This window comes from Cervus elaphus, chromosome 18 (genome assembly GCF_910594005.1).
Source record: "Cervus elaphus chromosome 18, mCerEla1.1, whole genome shotgun sequence".
In the NCBI taxonomy this organism is placed as follows: domain Eukaryota; kingdom Metazoa; phylum Chordata; class Mammalia; order Artiodactyla; family Cervidae; genus Cervus; species Cervus elaphus.
In genome coordinates this window covers 117537673-117549528 of record NC_057832.1, presented here as the reverse complement: position 1 = coordinate 117549528, position 11856 = coordinate 117537673, and the positions used below count along the sequence as shown (strand labels likewise).

The following is an 11856-nucleotide window of genomic DNA, read 5'->3' as shown; positions in this document are numbered from 1 at the left end:
TGGGGATCTCTCCCTGTACTGAGGTCTGCACCCCAATGTCCAGATCCCATGAGGTGCCTTCACTCTCGGGAGGCACCCTACAGGGACTTCACCCTCTGTCCAAGGCCCTTCCCCAAACCTCCCTCTGCTGACCTTGGGTCAGCTCTCTGCCCTCTCAAGCTACCTCGATCATCCCATTTGGGGAAGGACATCCAGGACAGTAGGGAGGATGGAGGGGATGAAGCTGTTGTGAGTTCTGGCCTCAGGGGACCTGAGTTATTGTGTGAAAAGAAAAGGGACTCCTAGCAAGGGAACAGGGGCTTCCCAGGTGGCACCAGTGGTAAAGAATCTGCCTGCCAATGCAGGAGACCCAAGATACGTGGGTTCAATCCCTGGGTTGGGAAGATCCCCTGGAGTAGGAAACTGGCAACCCACTCCAGTATTGCTGCTTGGAAAGTCCATGGATAGAAGAACCTGGCGGGCTACCTTCCATGGGGTCACAAAGAGTTGGAGCAAGAGAACCAAGTGAGCATATGAGCCTACTGTAATAATAATAACAACAACAACAGAACAGCAGCAGGAATCCTAGGGCCCTGGAATCAGAGAGAACTGGGGTTGACTCTAGTCCTGAGTTTCAGTACTGGTTTTAGCCACTTACTAGCAGTGGGATCATGTATAAGTCATTTCACCTCTATGAACTTCTAATTCCATATCTTTAAAGTGGGCAGCAAAAAAAAAAAAAAGAAAAAAAAAATAAAGTGGGCAGCAGAGGATGAGATGGCTGAATGGCATCACGGATTCAATGGACATGAACTTGGGCAAACTCTGGGAGATGGTGAGGGACAGGGAGGCCTGGTGTGTGGAAAGACAGGGAGGGGTTTTCCATGTCATCCTCTGATACACCTGACTCGGGCGGTTACCTGAAGCTTGGATATTTAGGTCGTTTCAAATTCCTTTCCATCTTAAGGAGCCTTGTGATGAACAGGGAGTTTGTTAAGGAATCTTCGCTTGTGGCTCAGCTGATAAAGAATCCACCTGCAGTGTGGGAGACCTGGGCTTGATCCCTGGGTTGGGAAGATCCCCTGGAGAAGGGAAAGACTACCCATTCCAGTATTCTGGCCTGGAGAATTCCATGGACTGTATAGTTCGTGGGGTCACAAAGAGTCTGACACGACTAAGCGACTTGCACTTTCACTTGGCCATAGATGCTGTGTTTGCTTTTTAAATTTTGTAACATTTTAGCAATAGTCCTGAGAGCTAACATTAACTGAATGTTTACTCTGTTCCAGGGACTTCTAAGTGACCTGTTTCATTTAACATCCACACAAGCACCAGAACAGGTACTACTGATTTTTCCATTTTGATGTTGTTCAGTCACTCAGTTATGTCTGACTCCTTGCGACCCCCTGCCATTTCAATGGACCGCGTATTAATAAAATGAAAACTGGACTGGAGTGGGATATAAGAAAGTGGAGTTGGCGGGTACAGACAATTCTTCTGAGTCATTTTCTGGGAAATGGGAGCAGAGAAACTGGGCAGGAACTAGAGGGGTCATGGATCAAGAGAGACTTTTTCAAAAGTGAGTGCTAGGACTTCCCCGGTGGCTCAGTGGTAGAGAGTCCGTCTGCCAATACAAGAGACACGGGTTCGATCCTTGGCCCGGGAAGAACCCACATGCCACGAACAACTAGGTACATGCGCCACAACTACTGAGCCTGAACTCTAGAGCCTGGGGGGCCGAAAATGCTGAGCCCAAACGCGTCAACTACTGAAGCCCGTGCACCCTAGAGACTGCTCTGCAATAAGAGAAGACACCGCAGTGAGAAGCCTGAGCATCACAACTAGAGAGTAGCCCCTGCTCGCCACAACTAGAGAAAGCCCGCACGGCAGCAATGACCCAGCACTGCCAAAAATAAATATTAAAAAAAAAAAAAACAACCCAAAGCCTCAATCAGGGACTTCCCTGGTGGTTCAGTGGTTAAAAGGTGGGTGATGTTAATGTGGTGCACCTAAGACAACAATCCTGTAGAGAGGAATTAAACGTTAATGCAGGAGAGAGAAAATGCAGTGGGGTGCTTGAGGAGGCAAGAAGCGAATTTAATTCACAAGTGATAGATTGACCTTGACAGATGAGAGTGAAAACATTTCTTCTTAACAGAGGGGAAGGCAGCTGCTATGAATGCAGACAGACTGGTTGCTTGGAATTAATGGGAGAAAGGTGGAAATGGTTTTCATCTAATTGCATCCATTGTCAGAATAGTTAAGATATTCAGCTACAGTAGGGGAGAGTGAGGGAGTGTTGAGAATTTGAAAAGAGCATAGAAGAGGTGAAGAAGCCGTCTCAGAAAGTGAGAAAGCAAGCATATACAAGACTCCTCCGTGTGTGTGTGTGTGTGTGTGTGTGTGTGTGTGTGTGTGTGTGTGTGTGTGCTGTATGCTCACTCATATCTGACACTGTGACCCTGCCAGGCTCTGTCTGTGGTATTTCCCAGGCAAGAGTGGGTTGCCATTTCCTCCTCCAGGGGATCTTCCCAACCCAGGGATTGAACCTGCCTCTCTTGCGTCTCCTGCGTTGGCAGGCGGACTCTTTAGCACTACTGACACCCTAGCTACATCCGATGCTGACCTGAGATTTTGGTCACAGGTGAACTTTGTCAGGACGGCTGTGTGATTGTCCCCAGCAATGTCCGGCTGCTTGGATGTGGGCATGGAATAAGCGAATACCTGCACTGTGATTTTGCCAGGTAGATTCCATACAGGGAGAGAGGGCCAGATATGTAAGAGGTTTGAAAGAGAGTTGTTGATTCGCTGGGCCACGGGATCCAAGCTGTGTGGGCAAGAGGAGAGAACGCCCTGTGTGGGCGGGGAGGCAGGTGATGAAAAGCCATATGGTGCCTTGAAAGAAGACCTGAGAAGGTCAGCAGACAGCGGTGATGGTCCAATACTGTGTTTGAAATCAAGACCTCGAAGGCAGCAGCCTCACTGAGGAGCACAAGATCTACATCTCAGGTGCCTACTTTCTGCACCACAGTGCCGCCTCCCACCCACTGGTCCATGAGCCCCTTGAGAACAGGGATCCCGCCTCACTTTTCTTAAGGATGCTCAACTCTGAGCCTGAATCTAGTACATCGTGCGTGTGTGCTGAGTCACTTCAGTCGTGTCCGACTCTTTGTGGCCCCATGGACTGTAGCCCTCCAGGCTCCTCTGTCCATGGGATTCTCTAGGCAAGAAACCTGGAGTGGGTTGCCTTGTCCTCCTCCAGGATCTTCCTGACACAGGGATCGAACCTACATCTCTTATGTCACCTACATTGGCAGGCAGGTTCTTTACCACCAGCACCATCTAGGAAGCCCCAAATCTAGTACACAGTATTTAATACATATTTGTTGAAGGAAAGACAGGGAACTAAATCCTACATGAGCAGCTATGCGAAGTGCCCCTACCTCCTCAAGGTGGGAAATGAGCTCCTCTGAGTTTAGGGCCAAACGAAGGACAGGACTTGGGCCAGGTGGCTGAACCGCACGTGAAAAATTCCAGGTATCTCTGTACAAGGTCAGTGTTTTTCTACCAGCTTGGATTCCCCAGAGCCTGGTGCTGACCTGCAGGACCTTCTCCAGGTGCCTACCCTCTCTCTGAGAGTTTTCAGCAAGGACTTCCTTTCCAGAGATTTGCACCGGGGAAGGCTGGGGGCAAGGCTGTAGTGAGAAGGGAGAGGATGCTGAAGGGACTCTGGAGGTCAGACATGGAGAAGGGGAGAGTGGGGAGGGGCCCGTAGCCAGTTCATGTCTTCAACAGATATTTCTTTTTATCTTGGGCTCTGCCATGTGGGATCTTCACTCCCCCACCAGGGATCAAACCTGTGCCCCCTGCACTGGGAGCGTGGAGTCTTAACCACTGGACCACCAGGGAAGTCTCTCAACAGACATCCTTTGAGCCCCTACATTGTTCCCCTCTGTGCCAGATGCTGACGACCCCTGGCTGATTAAGGAGGTTCATGGTCCAGAGAACTGTGCCCACTGCAGATATAACCGCCAAGGGACAGCATGATCATTGTGGTTTCAGACCATCAGGGTGAGTCTCTGCCCCTAAAGCCAAGAGTCCTTTGTGAACTGAGCCGAAATGTGCAGACGTTGAGAAGTGATTTTCTTGCAAACACCCTTGTGCACAGCAAGAGGGAGGGGAAAGGGAAGGCGGTGGGAGCCGGGGCCCAGGAGAGGGAGCAGGGCTCGGGTCAGCTCATCTTGCCATCAGGCTGCAGTCTAGCTAGCATCTCTCCTTCCTGTCTTGTCTCCTCCAGCCCAGACCGTGCAGGGCCAGACACGGTTTTGTTGTCTCAGGTCTCAATCTGTTCACTCCCTCTAGTGGACATCTGTTGAGTCTGTTTACCCAGCATCCATCTCTCCAGCTCTTTATTAATCTCCGGTTTCTCATCTTTCCCCACAAATACTCTCTACCGGAAAGATGAGCCCTAAGGTGGGTTCTGTGAGTGAAGAAAACAAGGGGGCACCCGGATTTGAACCAGGGACCTCTTGATCTGCAGTCAAATGCTCTACCACTGAGCTATACCCCCAGTCACAACTGTCTAGCTAATATTTCATGTCCAGAGTCATATCATGCTAACACTGACAATCAGTGGCAGAGATTAAATATCAACTGATTAAACAAACTCAGTGGGTAAAGAGTCAGCCTGCAATGCAGGAGATCACAGGAGACTGAGGTTCAATCCCTGGGTCAGGAAGATCCCCTGGAGGAGGAAATGGCAACCCACCCCAGGACTCTTGCCTGGAGAATCCCATGGACAGAGGGATTGGACAATCCCATGGACTGGTGGGCTACAGTCCATGGAGTCGCAAAGAGTTGGACAGGACTGAGGATGAACACGAAAACAAATCTTTAAGAAATTTAGATCAGAGAAGAAACTGACTTCCAGAAATTCAAAAGTTACCAAGACTCTCCTTTCAGCTTTTTTCTTTGCTTCCTTCTCAAATCAGCTTTAATCTCGCAAACAAACTTCTCCAGGCAGCTGAGACTCCCACATCAAACACCTCTAGGTGTCCGTCTCTACACCTGGGATGCCAGAGAGAAAAGTGTTTAATTCTGAAAAATCCTAGAGCCAGACCCTTGTTGGCCTGGCTGGGGTTCTAGCACAACCAAGGGGAGTTGAGTGATACAACCATTTCAGGAGTGATGTCATGTAAGAATGTGTGTGCTCCCACTCAGAATCCCTGTCTACAGTATGGGGAGGGAGGGTGACTCCCCTGAAAGAAGTCAAGGGGAGCCAGGACACAGCCCAGGGGGCCAACTCTGCAGCTCTGGGCTCACCAGTCAATTCTACCGTGTGAAGGAGGAGAGCAGTCTATTGTTTCTGCTGCCGGAGTCAGCGGATGCCCTACACGGCCTGGATTAGTTGCTCTGCGGGCCTGTGGGATCATCCTGGATCAGGGATTGAACCCGTGTCTCCTGTATTGGCAGGCAGGTTCTTAACCACTGGACCACCAGGGAAGCCCTGTGCCAACTTCTAAGGCCCATCTTAAGAGCAGGGAATAATGGCTGCTCCTTTTTTCCTGCCCAGGGTAGGCACATTTTTGTTGTTAAATGAATGAATGAATGGAGATCATTACAGACGACCAATACCTAATGGCCACCCAGATCTTGAAACAGTATGCCAGATCATGTCCCCAGGACTACAGGGTACTGCTCTTCCCTTTCTGTAGCTCATGGAGGAAACTTTGACACAGCCATCCCAGCCACTTGCTCCTGGCTGCCACACTTTTTAAAAGAATTGTAGTTGACTTACAATGTGGAGTTAGTTTCAGGTGTATAACAATCTGATTCAGTTATACATATATAGGCATATATATTTTCTTTCACAGATTCTTTCCCTTATGGGCTTCCCAGATGGCATTACTGGTAAAGAACCTGCCTGCCAATGCAGGAGACATCACGAGACCCGGGTTTGATCCCTGGGTCGGGAAGATCCCCTGGAGAAGGGCATGGCAACCCATTCCAGTATTTTTGCCTGGAGAATCCCTTGAACAGAGGACTCTGGCAGGCTACAGTCCATAGGGTGGCAGAGTCGGACATGACTGATAGGCTATTACAAAATAATGGGTATAGTTCCCTGTGCTGTACAGTAGGTCCTTGTTGGTTATCTATTTTATATATAGGAATGTGTATATGTTAATCCCAAACTCCTGATTTACCCCTCCCCGACCCTTTTCCACTTTGGTAACAGTAAGCTTCTTTCCTGTGTCTGTGGGTCTATGTCTATCTTGTAAATAAGTTCATTTGCATCTTTTTAGATTCCATATGTAAGCAATATCATATGATATTATGGTATTTGTCTGGGTTACTTCACTTAGTATGATAATTGCTAGGTCCATCTGTGTTGCTACAAATGGCATTGTTTCATTCTTTTTAAATATATATATGTATATATACACAGCACTCATCTGTCAATGGACATTTAGGTGGCTTCCATGTCTCGCCTATTGTAAACAGTGCTGCAATGAACAGTGGTGTGTATTTTTTGAATTAGAATTTTCTCAGGATATGTGCTCAGGAGTGAGATTACAGGATCATATGGCAATTTTATTTTTAGCTTTTTAAGGAACCTCCATACCATTTTTCCATAGTGACTGTACCAATTTACATCCCCACCAACAATATAGGAGGGTTCCGTTTTCTCCATGCCCTCTCCAGCATTTATTGTTTGCCGACTTTTTTGATGGTCATTCTGGTCTCTGTGTGGTGATACCTCATTGTCATTTTGATCTGCATTTCTCTAATAATTAGTGATGTTGAGCATTTGGAGAAAGTGCTATTTAGGTCATCTGCCCATTTTTTGATTGAGTTATTTATTTATTTATTTTTTTGATGCTGAGTTGTATGAGCTGTTTGTATATTTTGGAAATTAATCTTTCATTGGTCACATCATTTGTAACTATTTTCTCCTTTTCTGTAGGTTGTTTTTGTTTTGTTTCTCGTTTCTTTGCTGTGAAAAAGCTTTTAAGTTTAATTAGGTCCCATTTGTTTATTTTTTGTTTTTATTTCTATTCCTCTGGGAGACAGATCCAGAAGATACACTGCAATTTATGTCAAAGAGTGTCCTGCCTATGTTTTCCTCTGGGAGTTTTATAGAGTCTGGTCTTACATTTAGGTGCTTAACCCATTTTGAGTTTATTTTTTTATATGGTGTTAGAGAATGTTCTAGTTTCATTCTTTTAGATATAGCTGTCCAGTTTTCCCAGCACCACTTATTAAAGAGCCTGTCTTTTCTCCATTGTATTTTCTTTCCTCTTTTGTAAAAAATTAACTGACCATAGGTGCATGGGTTTATTTCTGGGCCTTCTGTCCTGCTCCATTGATCTAGATGTCTGTTTCTGTGCTAGTACTATACTGTTTTAATTACTGTAGCTTTGTAGGATAGTCTGAAGTCAGGGGGGTCTGACTCTTCCAGGTTCTTTTTCTTTCTCAAGATACCTTTGGCTATTCAGGGACTTTTGCATTTCCATACAAATTTTAAACTGTTTTGTTCTAGTTCTGTGAAAAATGCCATTGGCAATTTGATAGGGATTGCGTTGAATCTGTAGATTGCCTTGTGTAGTACAGGCATTTTAAGAATTTAAAATTCTTTGATTGTTCCAATCTAAGAACATACTATATCTTTGCATCTGTTTGTGTTGTTTTCAATTTCCTTTATCAGTGTCCTAAAGTTTTCAGAATATAGGTCCTTTGTCATCTTAGGTTGGCATATTCCTAGGTATTTTATTCTTTTTGATGTGAAGGTAAATGGGATTGTTTCCTTAATTTCTCTTTCTGGTCTTTGCTAGTGTATAGATATCATCAGATTTCTGTGTATTAATTTTATATCCTGCAACTTTACTGAATTCATTGAGTCCTAGTTGTTTATTGTTACTGGTGACCACACCTAAGCAGGACTCTAACAACCAAGTTCCTACCACGCAGCCACGTCCAGGTGCTCTGAGGGTGCAGCTGATCAAAAGGTGCCAACAGGAAAAGATCCCTAGGACATATTCCTCAGTGAAGACAGCAAGCTGCAGAATGATACACAGAGTATGGTCTGTGTGTGGTTTTTAAACCCTGTGTTTTTCGGCACTACCTATGTGTATGAAAATGCATGAGGAAGAAGCCTGAAAGGCTACACACCAGAAGGAAAATAGTGGGGGCCTGGGGGAGAGGGTGGGGGATGGAGGGTGGCAGGCACAGAGAGCTCTTCAGCTTCATCTGCACACATTTTCTTGGTGAGAATGTATTCTTGTAAAAACACATTTTCAGAATAAAAAAAAAAAAAAAGCCACTTTCAAAGGTTAGAGGCTGGGTCTGCTCAGAGGGTTCCCTAGCCTTGGTTCTCCAGTGTGGACCTGCCTCTGAATCCCCCGAGGAACATGCTGGAACTTTGCGACTCAGATCTCCTGAAGGAGAATGCAGTCTGTAGTCTGCAGTCTGCACCTTGCCTTGAGTCCTAGTAGGAGAAGCTGGGCCCTGGAAACATGAGTAAATAAAGCAATCTGCACATGCACTGTCAGCCCAAGGTTTGAGCCAGAGGGTGTGGAAGCAGCTCCCAAGAGCAGGGCCTGTTCTGGGGGTCAGGGGGTGGAGGGGCAGGCAGTAAGCAGAGCTATCTCCTGATGAATCTGGAAAAGCTTCCAGAGAGGGTGGAATGCAATAAAGTAATTGCTGAAACCTCAGGGACCTCCCAGATCCCAGGGTGGACCCCAGGTCCCCCTTGGACCTCATTTCTTCACCGCCCAGTGCTCACTTGAGCCTCCACTCAGGAGCAAATCCCCGGGCTCCACAGCTCAGCAGAGCTGAGCCGGGGCTGGGGGCTTCTGCTCCCAGGGCACCTCAACCAGGCCTTGCCTGCTTGGCATCTCCATGGGAACCACCAAACAGCCCAGTCCTTCCACATCTGCTGTAAACCCAGCCCTAGTGGCTACAGGCTGACCGCAGTGCCGGGCCCAGCTCACTGCATGCCCTGCTGTGGAGGAAGTGACACCCAGGTTCCTGCAGTAACAGCACTCACAGACAGGTCAGAAACCACAGGGGCCACCCTGCCCCAGCAGGAGTCTGAAAATGCTACTTTTACCATCAGACTTACATGTGACCTACTCAATACCCTGGTTGAGTACACCACCTTCTTCCCAGTTCTGAGCTCATGGTGACTTAATTGACCTATTCAAAGGACCAGGTTAAAGGCAAGCTTTTCTCCCCAAAGAAAATATCATAGTCTAGAAAGCAAGGAACAGGTGTCTTGGCATGATCCTTTATGTCCTGAGAGAACAGGGCTCCAGTAGTCCTGTCCCCTGCTTCAACCAAGGTGGTCCCACTTTGCCCTGTGTCATTTGAATAAAAGATTCCTCTTTTTTAAAAAAGCCTTGAAAACGGCATTGGGCCTTGCATCCAATGCTATTATTTGAAAGATGGAGAAAACTGAGCTCCTATTTGGTTCGTCCTTCATTTAATAAGCACTCGTTATTTGTTACTCACATGTGTCAGGCACTGTGTTAAGTGCTGGGGACATTCCAGGAAGACTCAGCACCTTCTCACAAGGAGACTGAAGCCGAGGAGAAAATGGAAGAAAGCAGAAGCTGGAGCGCAGAGTGAGGACTTGAGAGCAGGTGCGGAGACGTGGGGGCAGACCCAGGTCGGAGAAGGTCTCAGAGGCAGGCCACCCTCCAGCCCACGACCGCCTTGCCATCAAGACTCTGCTGTATGATACCCTCCTCGACCTCAGGACGGGGGGTCTGGTCTGCCCTCCCCCACGCCCCCAGGACCATCTCAGGCCACAGCGACGTTTGTGTGGTAAGTGGCATGCCGCTCCCTGGACCTGCCCTAACAGTTGGCCGTGTGACCGTAAGCAGCTCATCCCACCCTCCTCTGTCTCCGTTTCTCCACAAAGCCTGACGCCAGGCTGCCTTCCGCAGGCAAAGGTGGGAGCCAGGCCTGCCCTCATCCTGAGGACCCAGGCTCCAGGGCCTGCCCACACCATCTCCGCAAGGGTGGGCAGCAAGGGTTGGTGGTGGCACCCTCTATGAGGGAGGAAAGGGAGGAGATGGGGTCAGCTCTGCAGGCCCGTGTGGCTGACTGGCCACCACACCCTTGTCCCTTCCCACATTCTCCCACAGCGCAACTGCTCCATCTCGGAATCTGGACTCTGCCCAGTGTAAAGTGTAGCCTGGAGGAGGCAGGTTCTGCCTTCACAGTTAGGGAACAACAGCTGATCTCCTCACAAGTCTGGCCTCCAGGCATGGATCTAAACCACTTTGAAGTTATGTCTACCAGGAGGTGACTCCTCTACCTTCAGAAACAGAAAAATTGTTACCGAAACACAAGTTCATGTGTCTTGACGCAGTGAAGCCGAACAATACCAAGATGTCGGAGTTTGGAACAGAGAAAGGTTTATTGACAATCCCACAAGGAGATAGGTAGCTCATGCCTTAAAAAGCCCAAACTCCCTGAAAGCCCTCAGCAAAGCCCTTTTCTAGGAAAGGTGAGGGAGGGGCCTGGTGAGTTGCTACAAATGTCTTGGTGTCAGATCCTTTGTCCTCCAAGGTCAGGTCACACTCAGGTAAACACGGTTCTGTAAATCTCTAACAAATGTTATCCTCTGTTCTGACAAGAAAGGGCCCGGTCCCCAAACACAGCTTTTACTCTCTCAGGTCCGAGGTCTTGGCTGAACAGGCTGATCTCAGTTGGCTCCCTCAGGGCCGGGTCCCCAGACCATGCCCAGCCATCATCGCTGAGGGAGACTGTTCCCATGGCCCAGCTGGCCCTCAGGCCACCCTGATGGCGGGGGCATCCTATAAAGACGGCCACTGCCTTTAGATCACAGAGGCAGGGAAGGGGGTGAGGTTCACCGCTGCCTCAAGGCCTGTCAGTGGCCTTGGTGAAGACTCTGGAGCCCTGCTGGACACAGCCCCCAGCCTGTTCCCGGGGTGCCCCTCCGCTCACCTGCTTACCTCACTCTTTGCCGGACCACCACCACTCTACCAACAGTTGGCTGAATGGCCTACTAACAGTCGGCGGTTCATTTGCTGTTGGTTACTTGTGGGCGGGGCCCACTGCCGCAATGGGTGAGCAGGACTCCCCACCAATGGCTGAGCAGGACCACTAATGGGCCTGCCCCCCATAACCGTTGCCTGGCAACGGGGCACAGGTTAAGCGCACACACAATAAGGGCTGCGCTCTGTTACAAAAAGTCTCATCTTGATAGCCCTTGTCACACTGGCCAGGGATGGGCTCAGTCAAACTGTAACAGAGCAGGATGAGCATGGCCCTTGGCTGGCAGCCATTGCTGGGCCTCATTACTCTGCACCCTGTTACTAGGCAACGGGTCTTGCTCAGCCATTGCTGGTGCCTCAGTGGGCCCCGCCCACAAGCCTCGAACTGTCAATGAGCCACCATTAATTGTCCTGCTCAGCTATTGGTTACGTGCCACTGGTAACTGTCGGCAAGGGACCACAAGGGAAGTGATTCAGTCAAGGGTCAGTGGTGTGGTGATCATCACGTGGAGAGTGAGCTAAGAGGGAGATTCAGGCTTTCTCCGGGAGGCCCTTCAGCTTACCCATCCTTGTTGGGCCAGCGGGTGAGCTGGAGGGCCCAGGGAACAGACTGGGGACTGTGTCCTGAGGGGCTCCAGAGCCCTTACTAAGGCCCTCCATCAGCCTCATCCCAGGTCTTGAGGCAGTGGTGAACCTCTCCCCAACCCGTCTCTGTGACCTAACAGCAGTGACCATCTGTCTGGTCATAGTCTATGAGACCTGGTCTCCCCCTTTGGGCCGCCTGAGGAGACTGGGGGCCAGTTGGGCTGAATGCCTGGCTCCCTCAGGGATGACAGCTGGACAGGGTGTGGAA

The 11856-nt window shown here is 49.0% G+C and overlaps 1 non-coding gene across 1 annotated transcript; it reads right to left on the bottom strand.

Annotated features, from left to right (window-relative positions):
• Positions 1-4477: 4477 nt before the first annotated feature.
• Positions 4478-4549, bottom strand: TRNAC-GCA. Its single transcript has one exon. It is a non-coding gene; the product is annotated as a tRNA-Cys (tRNA).
• Between the last annotated feature and the right edge of the window lie 7307 nt (positions 4550-11856).